Source organism: Dermacentor variabilis, chromosome 6 (genome assembly GCF_050947875.1).
Source record: "Dermacentor variabilis isolate Ectoservices chromosome 6, ASM5094787v1, whole genome shotgun sequence".
Taxonomy (NCBI): Eukaryota; Metazoa; Arthropoda; class Arachnida; order Ixodida; family Ixodidae; genus Dermacentor; species Dermacentor variabilis.
This window is the reverse complement of record NC_134573.1, coordinates 197,078,296-197,091,058: the sequence shown is the minus strand read 5'-3', so window position 1 is coordinate 197,091,058 and position 12,763 is coordinate 197,078,296. Positions and strand designations below refer to the sequence as shown.

The 12,763-nt window shown below is 45.1% G+C and overlaps 1 protein-coding gene across 2 annotated transcripts in view; it reads right to left on the bottom strand.

The window, feature by feature from the left end:
- LOC142586048 (intermembrane lipid transfer protein VPS13A-like) overlaps positions 1–12,604 on the bottom strand; it is a 935,034-nt gene extending 922,430 nt beyond the window's left edge. For both annotated transcript variants that reach the window (XM_075697293.1, XM_075697294.1), the window contains exons 1-2: positions 12,426–12,604; positions 10,891–10,946 (exon numbers count right to left, since the gene is read on the bottom strand). The gene's annotated coding sequence lies outside the window, so the exon portion shown is untranslated. The remainder of the gene's footprint in view (positions 1–10,890; positions 10,947–12,425) is intronic.
- Between the last annotated feature and the right edge of the window lie 159 nt (positions 12,605–12,763).

Genomic DNA, 12,763 nt, shown 5'->3' with positions numbered 1-12,763 from the left:
AGGGGGGAGACGCAGGGAGAGTTATAGGAAGCGACGCCATGAGAAGGTCGGCCACGGGACCGGGAGTTGAAGACGGCTGTCGGGTTCCAGACCCGAGCCACCGGGACTTCACCCGACCAGGGGCCTTCTGCCAACCCGTTCCTGTGTGTCGCCACTCTACCCGATCATGAACTGCTGCCCGAGGCCAACGAGCTTCTCCGCCCGTGGGCAGGATGAGAGCAGTCGGGCTATGGGCCTGAGATCTACGGCCAGCTGCCTGGCCAGAATGTCGCCGCCATCTGCTCATGCCGCCAAGCCGCCAACCTTCCCTCTCCAAGCTCTGCACCCGTGGGCAGGACGAGAGCAGTCGGGCTACGGGCCCGAGTTCTATGCCCAGCTGCCTGGCCAGAACGCTGCCGCCATCTGCTCGTGCCGCCAAGCCGCCGACCTTCCCTCTCCAAGCTCTGCGCCCGTGGGCAAAACAAGAACAGTCGGGCTACGGGCCCGAGTTCTAACCCCAGCTGCCTTGCCAGAATGCTGCTGCCATCTGCTCGTGCCGCCAAGCTGCCTACCTTCCCTCTCCAAGCTGTGCGCCCGTGGGCAGGACGAGAGCAGTCGGGCTGCGGGCCCGAGTTTTATGCCCAGCTGCCTGGCCAAAACGCCGCCGCCATCTGCCCATGCCGCCAAGCCGCCTGCCTTCCCTCTTCAAGCCAGAGCTGTTGCGCTCTGGTTGCCCGATCAACGGTCCAACACCCCGACCTTTGGTGAGGCTACTACCACGTCGAGACTACCATACGCCGTCAAAGTCGTGGTCAGCCCAGACTCGCGTACTGTTAACACCATCCTAGCCCTAAGTGCGTTTCTTGCCATGATGTCTCTTTGAGTGTTTATTTTGTTCTATTCTCTTTCTAGTTTTATTAAAAGTTTGTGTGCGTTTCTCAAACAAACGGCTTTGTCCTCAATTGGGTTCTCGGAGGCTCCGCCTCAGAGAACCGTATGAACCTTTAAACAAAAAAACCTGCATCACAAATCGTTCGTACTTCGCATACTTCAGACCACGTGGAAAACAGTCACGTGACATCACGTAACTTTAGCCAGACCATGGGTAATTACCAACCATGCAGACATGGATATCAAACGAATGGGAAAATCAAAAGCTATGCGATGGTACACACATAGTGAACGTCAAACCACCTGGGAAAGGGTGTCATGTGACCTCACATATCTTTCGCTAGCCTATGTGTGATTCCCAGCCATACTGGCATGGATATCAAACGATCAGGCTTCGAAGAACATCTGCGATGGTACGGACTTCGCGTACTTCAGACCACATGGAAAAGAGTCACATAACATCACATAACTTTAGCCAGACCATGGGCGATTTCCAACCACCCCAACATGAATATCAAGCTAACTGGAATCGAGAAAGCTATGCTGTGGTGCCCACATAGCGAACCTCAGAGCAGGTGTGAAGGGTATCACGTGACCTCACATCACTTTCACAGGCCCATAGATGCTTCTCAACCATATCGACAGGGATGGCATATGAACTGGCTTCCAAGAGGCTCTGCAATGGTGATCCCATAATGGGTACATCAGACTATGTGAGGAGTGTTATGTAACCTCACGAGGCTTTCTCCAGTCATTGGGTGATTCACAGACGTACTGGTATGTATACTAAACAAATGGGAATCGAACAGCCAGTGTGAATTTTGCCACACAGCACCATGAAAACGGAGGTGATACGTGTGTCATGTGACTTCACGTAAATCTGCGTAAATCACGTAAACTGCTGAATCGATTGCCGTGGATATCACGGCGAGCGGAATTTACCTTGAAAGTGATGTGGTACTGATGAGCAAAACGTGAACAAGGTGAATGCAGGAGCCAACATTTCGACAAGTGGACTTGTCTTCTTCAAGGAGACATATGCTTTCTTCGCCACAGTATATATAGGTGGGGTTCTTCTAAAGGGGAGGGGGTGTGAGGCGGGAGGACGCGGAAACGAGGGAAAATGTGTTAGCATGTCGAATTGAGAGTAAAGGAACACTGTGTACAAGGTCAAAGCCAGGACCCCCCCCCCCCACCCCAGTCTGTCAACACACACGCATTAGCCGGCGTGTCAAGGGCGTCTGACACGCCGGCTGAAAAAAAAGGAAGGAAAGGGGAAAAGAAAAGGGGGGGGGGATACGCCAAGAAATCAAACTAAGTGTTGTTGCCTATAGCTTGAGGTTTAGCATAGCGAATAGATTCTAAAGCTCCCTTTGAAACGTTTATGCCTATTGGTTGCAATGTCTTGAACTTATGGATAAGGTATGATTCTCTGTATTTTCTTTCTCGTTCAGAAAGGAAATTTGACTGTAAGATGTAGAGTTTAAGTTCATCAAAGTTATGACCCGGTTGGTTGAAATGCTCGGCGACGGCTTTGGGAAGCTTTTTAGCTGTGTACGCGCGATGTCCGTTTAATCTGACGTTCATTGATTGTCCTGTTTCACCTATATATTGTTTCTTACAGAAGGAACATTCAAGCACATAAATCACATCCGAACTTGTGCAAGTGAAGCTAGATTTGACTTCATGTGTATAACTATTTGCGGTGCTTTTAATTTTAATGTCACTTTGAAGGTGCCATGAATTGGTAATCCTTGCCATTATTGTTTTGTTTCCTCGCACACACGCAGGACTGAAATACTTGCAAATTCTGGTTTTGGTAGTTGCTGTTCACACATTAACTATGCTATCGAATAGTTGTAATGGTCTCATTCCTCCAGATGCTGTGCTACATTGTGCGTAATTACTGCAGGCTAAGTCAGAATCTTCAAGGCAAATGTTTGCAACCATCGCGAATGCATTACGTGCTAGTGAAATTTATTCATTTTTTCTTCCACTTCCATTCGCAAACATCACCCTCACCCCAGAAATAGGGTTTCGTTGTTGGGAAATGAAGATGTTAGGAAGCTCAGGCAGTCGTGGTAAGCAATAATAATTTGATATAGACATGTTAGGTAAACATGTTTGCTAAAGCTCGGTGGTGCCTGCCAAGTTGATTGTTGCATAAATGCCACTCTATTTTTTCGCGCACGTTGGTTAACTGAGCAAGTTGCCCCAAATGAGCCAGATGTGCTGCGGAGAAATCTCGAAATGTTGTCATGAGAAAGCACAGCATTGCAGGTAAGAAGATTCTCTGACTTGTATCCTTTTGATGTGCATAGTGTGCTATGATATGACACTTTCTTGCTATTTGCACACATCAGTGCATCACAAAGCGTGCATATAGATAAAGATGGCGAACTGAAATGTTATAAAAAATTACGAAAGATATAGTACAATGCTACATAAGTTCAAGCATTGCGTTGGCTGACATAGAGAAATAGTACCAAGATAACTGTCGTCGATTCTATTCTGTTCACATATTCCGTTCCGTTGAGTGGCGAATTCTGGTGAAAGCTGGCACTCAACCTGTTCAATCCAAAGTCACATGGCAAATATTTTTTTTAAATATATAGAAATGAGTGTTATTATCTATTACGCCTAGTTGTGCTTCTGCTCACCCAGGGTTCAGAAAGGTGTGTACCTTTTTTCACATAGTAAGAAATTTTGTGCAGTGATAACGCACAAAGCAGCCCAGCGTTCCCAGCAACGAGTCCATAACAATAATTCGATAGCATCGTTAATGTGAGAGCAACTACCGAAGCAAGAATTTGCAAGTATTTCAGGCTTCCTGTGTGTGTGTGAGGAAAGAAAAAAAATATGGCAAGCTTTCCCATTTCATTTCTTCTATCAGTACCACATGGCTTTCAAGGTAAATTCCTCTCGCCGTGAAATCTACGTCAATCAGTTCAGCAGTCACTTCAATGCAGAGTTACGTGAAGTCCCGTGACGTGCTTTTCACCTCTGTTTAAGTGGTGTTGCGTGGCAAAAGACGCACTGGCTGTTTAATTTCCGTGCATTTAGTTTGCATGTTGTTACGATTCACTGTGTGCGGCTATGAATGGAACGGATGCCAAGCGCCCGAGACGACGTGCCTGCTCGTCACGCTCCTCAACATGAAAAGACTTGTCCATTGGGGGTGTGAGACAGGATTATGCACCAGAGCAAATCCCACTCTCCATTGTCCTACATTCTCTCCCTCTATGCCAGGGAGTAGTATCGCTTCGAATTCCTCTATGCGGGTTGCCCAGTGGATTGACCAATGTGTTGACGCGACGTGACCTATGCTCCCCACCACACCAGTGAGTGGTATTTCCTCATATTCCTGTGTGTGGATTGCAAGTGAGTGGCTTTTCTCCGTATTAATCTGTTTTTCGTGTCTCTGTCATTTGTTTATTTCGTATTTTCTTATTTCTTCGCTTCCTATCTTCTTCTCTTCTCTTTTCATTCCCTCCTCGCGAAGGAGTAGGCAGGTGTTGTGCCCCTCTCGGTCACAGTTGTCAGGTTGCTCCCTCCCTGTTTTTTTTTGTGTGTGTTTCCATACCTAATAATACTAATATTAATAATGTGTGGGCTGACTAGTGTGGTGACAAGGCCCTCAACCAGGGAGCAAGAGAGAGTGAAGTTGCCGAACTGGTGTAGCGTATAAGGAGGTAGGCGAGACGCCACAAACAGATCTCTGTCCATGCATGTAGGGGCACGCACGCAGAACATTCGCTCACCCATAATGATGCATTAAACTTCTTATATTTGCTTTTACATCATATTGTCTTTCCTGCCGGACCCTCTCTGATGATGCTCAATCTGGTTCGAACTCCAAGTAGACGCCGTTGAAGGTCGCCGAAACCCTGTCCGGTGACGTCTATGTTTGTGAATCACCGGTCCCATGAGGGCACGTGACATTCTTTAACATGTGGTCTGACATGGTCTTCGTAGGTACCATTGCAGAAGGATCGACATTTGGGCGAGTTGGTACTGGTTGAACATATTGAAGGGGCAGCGAAAAAAAACGACGACAGAAGGCAGGAACACACAGGACAGCGCTGAACTCACAACTAACTTTATTCGAAGGCATACATACACTTAAGTACACAACCCATAGCCACGTGCTCTCCCATCCATGGCGTCATTATCAGTGCGCAGGCAAAAAAACACGCGAAACCATTTAATCTAATACTACGTTATGGAGCTGCTTAAAAATTCAAATTCACTATCATGCAAATTTATCGATGGCATGCTTACACAGCGCGACCCTTTTTTTCTGATATAGAAGGCCTCAATAATCTCCCTCGTAGTCTGATTTTTGTGCGTGGAAAGTATTGTGGTGTCTTTATATATTGGAGTGCACCCATGCTCAGAGCAATGCCGCGCGACATGCGAGTAGGCATTACCCGTTAGTGAGCGCCTATGTTCAGACAATCTAATATTGAGGCAACGTCCTGTTTGACCGATATATACGTGACCGCAGGAAAATGGAAGTTCGTACACAACTCCCATTCTACAGCGCACAAACGGGGACAAATGCTTAACAGTACAGCCTTTCCCAGCATGAGTGGAGGCAGCCTGGGCCAATTTCCTATCGATCTTACCACAAATTTTGATCAACTTGTTAGGGGCAGAAAAAACAACCTTTATATCAAATCTGCCTGCTACATTCCTGAGATTATGGGATAGTTTATGCACATATGGAATTACAACCAGTTTTTTCTTCTTGTCAGCAGGCTCTGGATTATTCATTCTTGAGGGTGCTCCTAATTTCACACGTTTAACCAGTTTCTGTACTGTCATGCGGATAGCATCCTCTCGAAAACCTGCCGCTCTCAAACGCTCCAGTTGTGTTAAGAAACTCTTAGACATCTTGTGAAAACACGATTTCGAAAGTGCGGAAAATAAAACCGAAAAACGCAATGCCGTTTTTTACAACCTTGGAATGTGCGGAGTGAAAATTTAAAATTGGTTTTTCTGACCTTGGGCAATACATCCAGCACACATGCGTATCAGTTAAGTTGAGCCTCGTATCTAAAAATTGTAATTCGTTCTTATCCGGCACTTCATGTGTGAAAACTAGTCCTGAGCCACATTTGTGGAATATTTGAAGTACATTATGAATCATTTGTTGGAGATGAGTACTCTTCACAAAGATGAGAAAATCATCAACATATCTTAACACTTTCAATGTTCGGTCATCTAAGTTACTTTCTATATTTCTGTCTACGCTACCTAGGAAAATGTTAGTTAGTACCGGTGCAACCTTGGAGCCAATGCAAATGCCAGATTTTTGTCGGTATAAATTTCCTTTCCATTCAACAACAAATTTTCACTCCGCACATTCCAAGGTTGTAAAAAACGGCATTGCGTTTTCGGTTTTATTTTCCGCACTTTCGAAATCGTGTTTTCACAAGACGTCTAAGAGTTTCTTAACACAACTGGAGCGTTTGAGAGCGGCAGGTTTTCGAGAGGATGCTATCCGCATGACAGTACAGAAACTGGTTAAACGTGTGAAATTAGGAGCACCCTCAAGAATGAATAATCCAGAGCCTGCTGACAAGAAGAAAAAACTGGTTGTAATTCCATATGTGCATAAACTATCCCATAATCTCAGGAATGTAGCAGGCAGATTTGATATAAAGGTTGTTTTTTCTGCCCCTAACAAGTTGATCAAAATTTGTGGTAAGATCGATAGGAAATTGGCCCAGGCTGCCTCCACTCATGCTGGGAAAGGCTGTACTGTTAAGCATTTGTCCCCGTTTGTGCGCTGTAGAATGGGAGTTGTGTACGAACTTCCATTTTCCTGCGGTCACGTATATATCGGTCAAACAGGACGTTGCCTCAATATTAGATTGTCTGAACATAGGCGCTCACTAACGGGTAATGCCTACTCGCATGTCGCGCGGCATTGCTCTGAGCATGGGTGCACTCCAATATATAAAGACACCACAATACTTTCCACGCACAAAAATCAGACTACGAGGGAGATTATTGAGGCCTTCTATATCAGAAAAAAAGGGTCGCGCTGTGTAAGCATGCCATCGATAAATTTGCATGATAGTGAATTTGAATTTTTAAGCAGCTCCATAACGTAGTATTAGATTAAATGGTTTCGCGTGTTTTTTTGCCTGCGCACTGATAATGACGCCATGGATGGGAGAGCACGTGGCTATGGGTTGTGTACTTAAGTGTATGTATGCCTTCGAATAAAGTTAGTTGTGAGTTCAGCGCTGTCCTGTGTGTTCCTGCCTTCTGTCGTCGTTTTTTTGCGCTGCCCCTTCAATATGTTCAACCATTGCAGAACGTCTTCAAAGCTAGTTCGTATAATATTCAAGAATAAGGAAGTTAAAATAAATTTAAAATATGATTGCGAAACACCCATGGGCACGCGAAAGTTATGTGGGGTCACATGGTATCCTTCGCCGGCTGTCTGAGGTTCGCGACGTGGGTACCACCGCATAGCTTTAGATTTTCGGGTTCGTTTGATATCTACGTCGGCATGGTTGTAAATTAACCATGGGCTTGCGAAAGTTACCTGATGTTACGTGACTCTTTTTCTCGTGATCTGAAGTATGCGATGTGCTTGCTGTCGCGCAGCTTCTTCGAAGCCGGTTGGTTTGATATCCATGTCAGTATAGTTGGGAATGACCCATGAGCCTGGTGAAAGATACGCTGTCACGTGACACCGTTTCCCACGTAGTTTGACGTTCACTATGTGTGTACCATTGCATAGCTTTTGATTTTCCTGTTCGTTAGATATCCATGTCGGCATGATTGGTAATTACGCATGGTCTGGCTAGAGTTACGTGATGTCACATGACTCTTTTCCACGTGGTCTGAAGTAGGCGAAGTGCGTACCATTGCAGACCTTGTTCGAAGTCCGAACATTTGATATCCATGTCAGTGTGACTGGGAATCACGCATGGGCCAGCGAAATATACGTGAGGTCACAGGACAGAGTCTCCCACATGATTTGACGTTCGCTATGTGTGTACCATCGCAAAGCTCTTGTGATTCCCGTTCGTTTGACACCCATTTCACTGTGTTTGTGAATCAGATGTGGGCTTCCGAACGTTACGCCAGGTCACGTGACATCCTTCACCTGGTGGTCTAGCGTACCCTTCGTGGGTACTATCACAGAGCTCCTTTGAAGCCAGATCGCTTGATATCCATGTCAATATGGTTGAGAATCAGAGCTATGCTGGTGAATGTTACGTGAGATCCCAAGCTCCCCTGTTTCCACGTGATCTCAGATGCGTTACGTGGTTATAATTGCAGAGATTGTTCGAAGCCTGTTCATTTGATATCTATGTCAACGGGCCTTGTAGAAAACGAAATGATGAGAGGTCACGTAATGCTCTTTTCAGCCTGTTTTTATCAGCTTACGAATCAACAGTTTGCTGCTGGATGCCCCTTTGTTTTAATGCATGTCACCAAAGACATCAAATAGCTAGGTTTTGCATAACATGTTCACGGCAGTAATATAATGTCCATATCAGTGCAATATGTCGATGATATACCACACGCGAAAAGCAGTTTTGTAGTCCCATGACTATGCTCTTCAAGAAAGCTGTTTGGTCAGCGCAAAATTATAGCATTTCGTTTTTGTTTTGAACTGCTATAACATCTCCGCAAATGCAGCTTTGGATTAAATTCATTGGCGTTAGGATTAAAATATGTGGCGAGTAGTATACATTATTTGGCGCTGGGATTAAACTGACTGGTGCTTTGACTAAAATAGCTGGCGCTTGGAATAATTTGAGGGGGAAAAACTGTAGTACTATTTTAGAGAGCACAGCAATTCAGAAAGATAAATTTAACGAACGAAAGGTAAGGAGGTTAACGAGATAGGATATCTGGCCCGTACAAGCGTTTGCAAAACTAACTACAAATAATTGAGAGTGAGAGAGGTAATTTGGGCAAAAGTACAGATGAACAAATACCAGGGTATCCGAATAGCCGGTTACTAATGACCTAATAACCAACCGAATAACCGATCACTCCAGTTATCTGGTTTTCAAATTCGAATAACCAATGAATCAAATAATCAGATAACTGGTTTTTCTACAAAACCAGTTTGATGTTGTTGCACTAATGATTACTATGTTTTCAAATTTATGTACACAAATATTCATTTTTTTCTTTATCATCCAGCCCTCAACACCACCACTGGTGAGCAATCCAGCCCTTTGGCAAAAAAGTTTGAAGACCCCAGATCTACAACACCAAATAAATGAACCATCTCGTTTGCGTGATATAACACAGCGTCCCAAGAATATTTTCTTTTCATGTTCCTATTTAATTGTAATGCATTTCATGGCATCACACTGTAGAAAATTTAGCTCCTGCACAGTACAAGTCTCCCCATACACAGAGAACAAGAGCAGACCAGACATATTGAAAAACTATACAGTGGTGCATGTTGGATGTGTGTGAAATAGCCCTGGCAGTAAGAGAGACAAAATTTTGTGTTTGGCAGCAAAGAGCTGTCTTTGTACAGTGGCAAATCATGTGTTACCTCTGTGCGATTACTGAGGTTCTTTTAGTCACCATCTGCTTAATAGGGACCTGTGTAGAACAACAACCTCGAAACATTCTCGCACAGTAGGGCAGTAGAGTGGCAAGTTGGGCTAGATGGTGGATGTTAATTTTGTAAAAAGGGGGGTGTTTTGCTAAAGACACACGGACAACAGAAGTAGAAGTGGACGGTACATGCACAGTCACAAGTCAGTTCTGCAGAAAGATTGAAAATATTTCTCAAAAGGGAGAATTCACTTCAAAGTAGCGCATAAGCTACAACCCATACATCACAAAGAAAGCTTCATAGTTCTGGAGATCAAACACAACACCATCTCTTTTGTTTTATTCCTTTTCTTTTATGCTATGCTAGAAAGGGCACTTCAGAGGCTCTCCAGAAAAACATCAAAATTGTCTCGAGGAATGCTTTCCTTCCAGAAGGCTAGACAAAATTGAGCAAGTAAACAGTTAAAACTTTGATTTTGAGAAGTACCTGCTCAGAGGGAAATTATGCCTTGCATGCATGAGGGGCAACGTGCCAAAGGCCCCTAACTAGGAGAGTATGGAGTATATATTTAAAAAAAAATAATGTAAACAAGGTAATCAAGTTACAACTGTTTCTTAGAAAATATGCATTTTTGCACAAGGGTTCTTAGGTGGACTAGTTGGTTTACATACGTTATCGAGAAACAGCGCAGACAACAGGACAGGTGAAAACGGACAGGTACGAGCAGAGTCTTTATTCAAAGTGACACAGTTTATAAGGCAGAGGACGCAAAGGGCCCCCCGCTATCTGCAAGTGATTTTGCCGGCAGGCACAGAAACGCGGTAAAATATCAAACATTGCCCTGTCCATTGTCACCTGTCCCGTAGTCTGACCTGTCTCACCATAATGCATTTTCACTTCCATGTCTCTGCACATTCGGTCAAAGAACCAACTAATTGCCCTAGCTGCTAATTGTCTCCCACTTCCATGTGCAGCAGGTAAACAGCATGGAAACAAAAGTGCCACTGCCTTCTTAACCGTGCTTGCCACACATTCAAGATGGCGACCAATTTTTTGTCCAAGTTTTGCCTGCAGCATGCAAGCCCTCAGCTTCTTGAAAATCAGCCAATGATGTTTGGGCCCATGGCCTGAAAATTCCAAAGGCGGGCAAGGACACTCATGCCTCCACAAAGAATGTGACGCTCCTATGCTGTCGATCCATCCTTTGTAACCAGATCAAAGAAGGCAAGAAATACTGAAGCATTGAGTGCTGGTTTTGAGTGAGCTGCTTCGCCCTGTGGTGCCTGAGGCACCACTTGCAATCCACTCCGCTGCCCTTGTCACAACGTCAGAGCCAGTGCTGGAGTCGATCAGAGTTTGCAAAGGCTTATGGGAAAGCATTGGTAGAAATAATGTAGCAAGGAAAAAGAATGAACAGGTGCTCACAGATTTATAATCTAGTTTATATGGAGAAAAAAAATAAACCTTACTTAATATACAGCGAAGTGCCATGTTGGAAAACAACAGCATGTTTCGTTTTCTTGCACTGCATGTGGAAAATAGATTGGTTAGAAAGATTAATCCAAGCAGTTCGTACAAACTTGTCCAGCTGTAAAGCCTATTATGAGAATGCAGGGAGCACAGCTATTTTGCACTCCGGTACAGTATGCTCAACTGTCTCACTGTCATTGCCACACACACCACTCAAGTCACACACTGTCAAAGGACCTCAAGCAACAATACAGGAAGCTGTTCTGGTAGTGACAAACTGCCTTGATTGCGCTCTTGTTGTAAAGCTTCGGGCAGTTACGCTGTTCATTGCCTCCAATCCTAAGCATTTTTCATAGAAATCTTTCATTTTCATTGACAAAAACTGACCTTCTCCTCCGTGACATTTACCAAATGCTCCCCTAATCTCAGATGATTCCCATCCCAACTTGTGCTTTTTGAATGAACCATTGTTTAGTTTACTCCCAGTTCTGACAAAACATCACCACCACGCCATGAACGCATGACATGACCCTCACTATTATCGAACGTGCTTTTTGCGCTCCCTCGATTCAAGCCATAACCTCTCTATGTTCAAGCAATCATTTAGGTCGCGAATATAATTTTGCGCGACGACATAGCTCTATCTCTGGCCGCATTTCAAAATAAAGCCTAGTCAGCAGCGGAAGAGTTTGGAGGAAAAAATCTGAAAAGCGTGCGCGCCCTGAATCGCGAGCACAAGTAGCCATCGCCAAATTCCCCTGAGCAAAGGTATACGGACCAGGGATCCTGCCTATGAGAGTAACTTGAGGACACGCGTCAATTTACGAACACTCCAGCTGTCCAGCTGCGTTCTCGGCGGCCAGAACCCATGGGCCGCCCCGTTTCAGTTCCCCCCAGAAGCAGTCAAAACGCAATCGATAAAGCTAATGCCTCGACTCTGGCACGTTAGCTCTGATCGCCGGGCTCAAACAGCTGCTCGTTGTACCTCGCATATTTCGCGCGCAGAACGCCGCGCACCACAGATCCGGTCGGGAGAGACCCGACGCTCTACGGATTGGCCGGCACGACTCGCGACGTCTCTCCATAGAACAATGAACTTCCGTCCCTCTTGCTCAAAGAACCAGCGATCGCCGCCGGAGAACCACCACCCGACCGAGCATGCTGGCGACATCGTACCTAAAGGTTACATAACTCAGAAAACTAAACTGTGTTGAACACGGAAAATGGTAAGTGCATTGCACATTGTCAAATATACGACACTAAGTACCAAAAACAAATTATCAACGGCACAGACTGAGAGCCTGTTGTGTTAAGGAGCGGCCTTCAGAACTCCAATTCAACACACAATTAATGCAACACATACTTCACTGTTGCACCTTTTGCAAAATTCTATAACTGTGGGGCGCCAATGAATGGAGCCATATAGTAAGACGCAAAGCCGCTTCGGTTAGCATGCAAATTTAGCGACGGTAACATAAGTAAAGCTTTTATCGCTGCCCTACCATACGCCTCGCGGAGTAAGGCTTATACAAACCTGACGCAGTCGGCACAGAGTTCCACGAACACCGCAAAGTCACCAGCGTTCTGATTCAAAACGAATATTTCTAAAATGTGGGTTAATAAGTAGCCGTCATGGAGGCACTGTTGTTTCAATGAGAGCGAGAAAGCAGAACTATCGATTGCAGTATGCTATTGGGGGCGAGGACTTGCAGAGTCGCCATCTCTCGGAAGCGCCTCCCTTGCGTAGTATGAAGAATCACGCGGCGCGCTCCTCATAGGTTTCGCTTTCGCTTACGGCGCTCAATAAAAAAACCACGCGGCAGCCCTCCTGGACATTTATGTAAATACTCTCAAAACGAGGGAAGTTTCAAA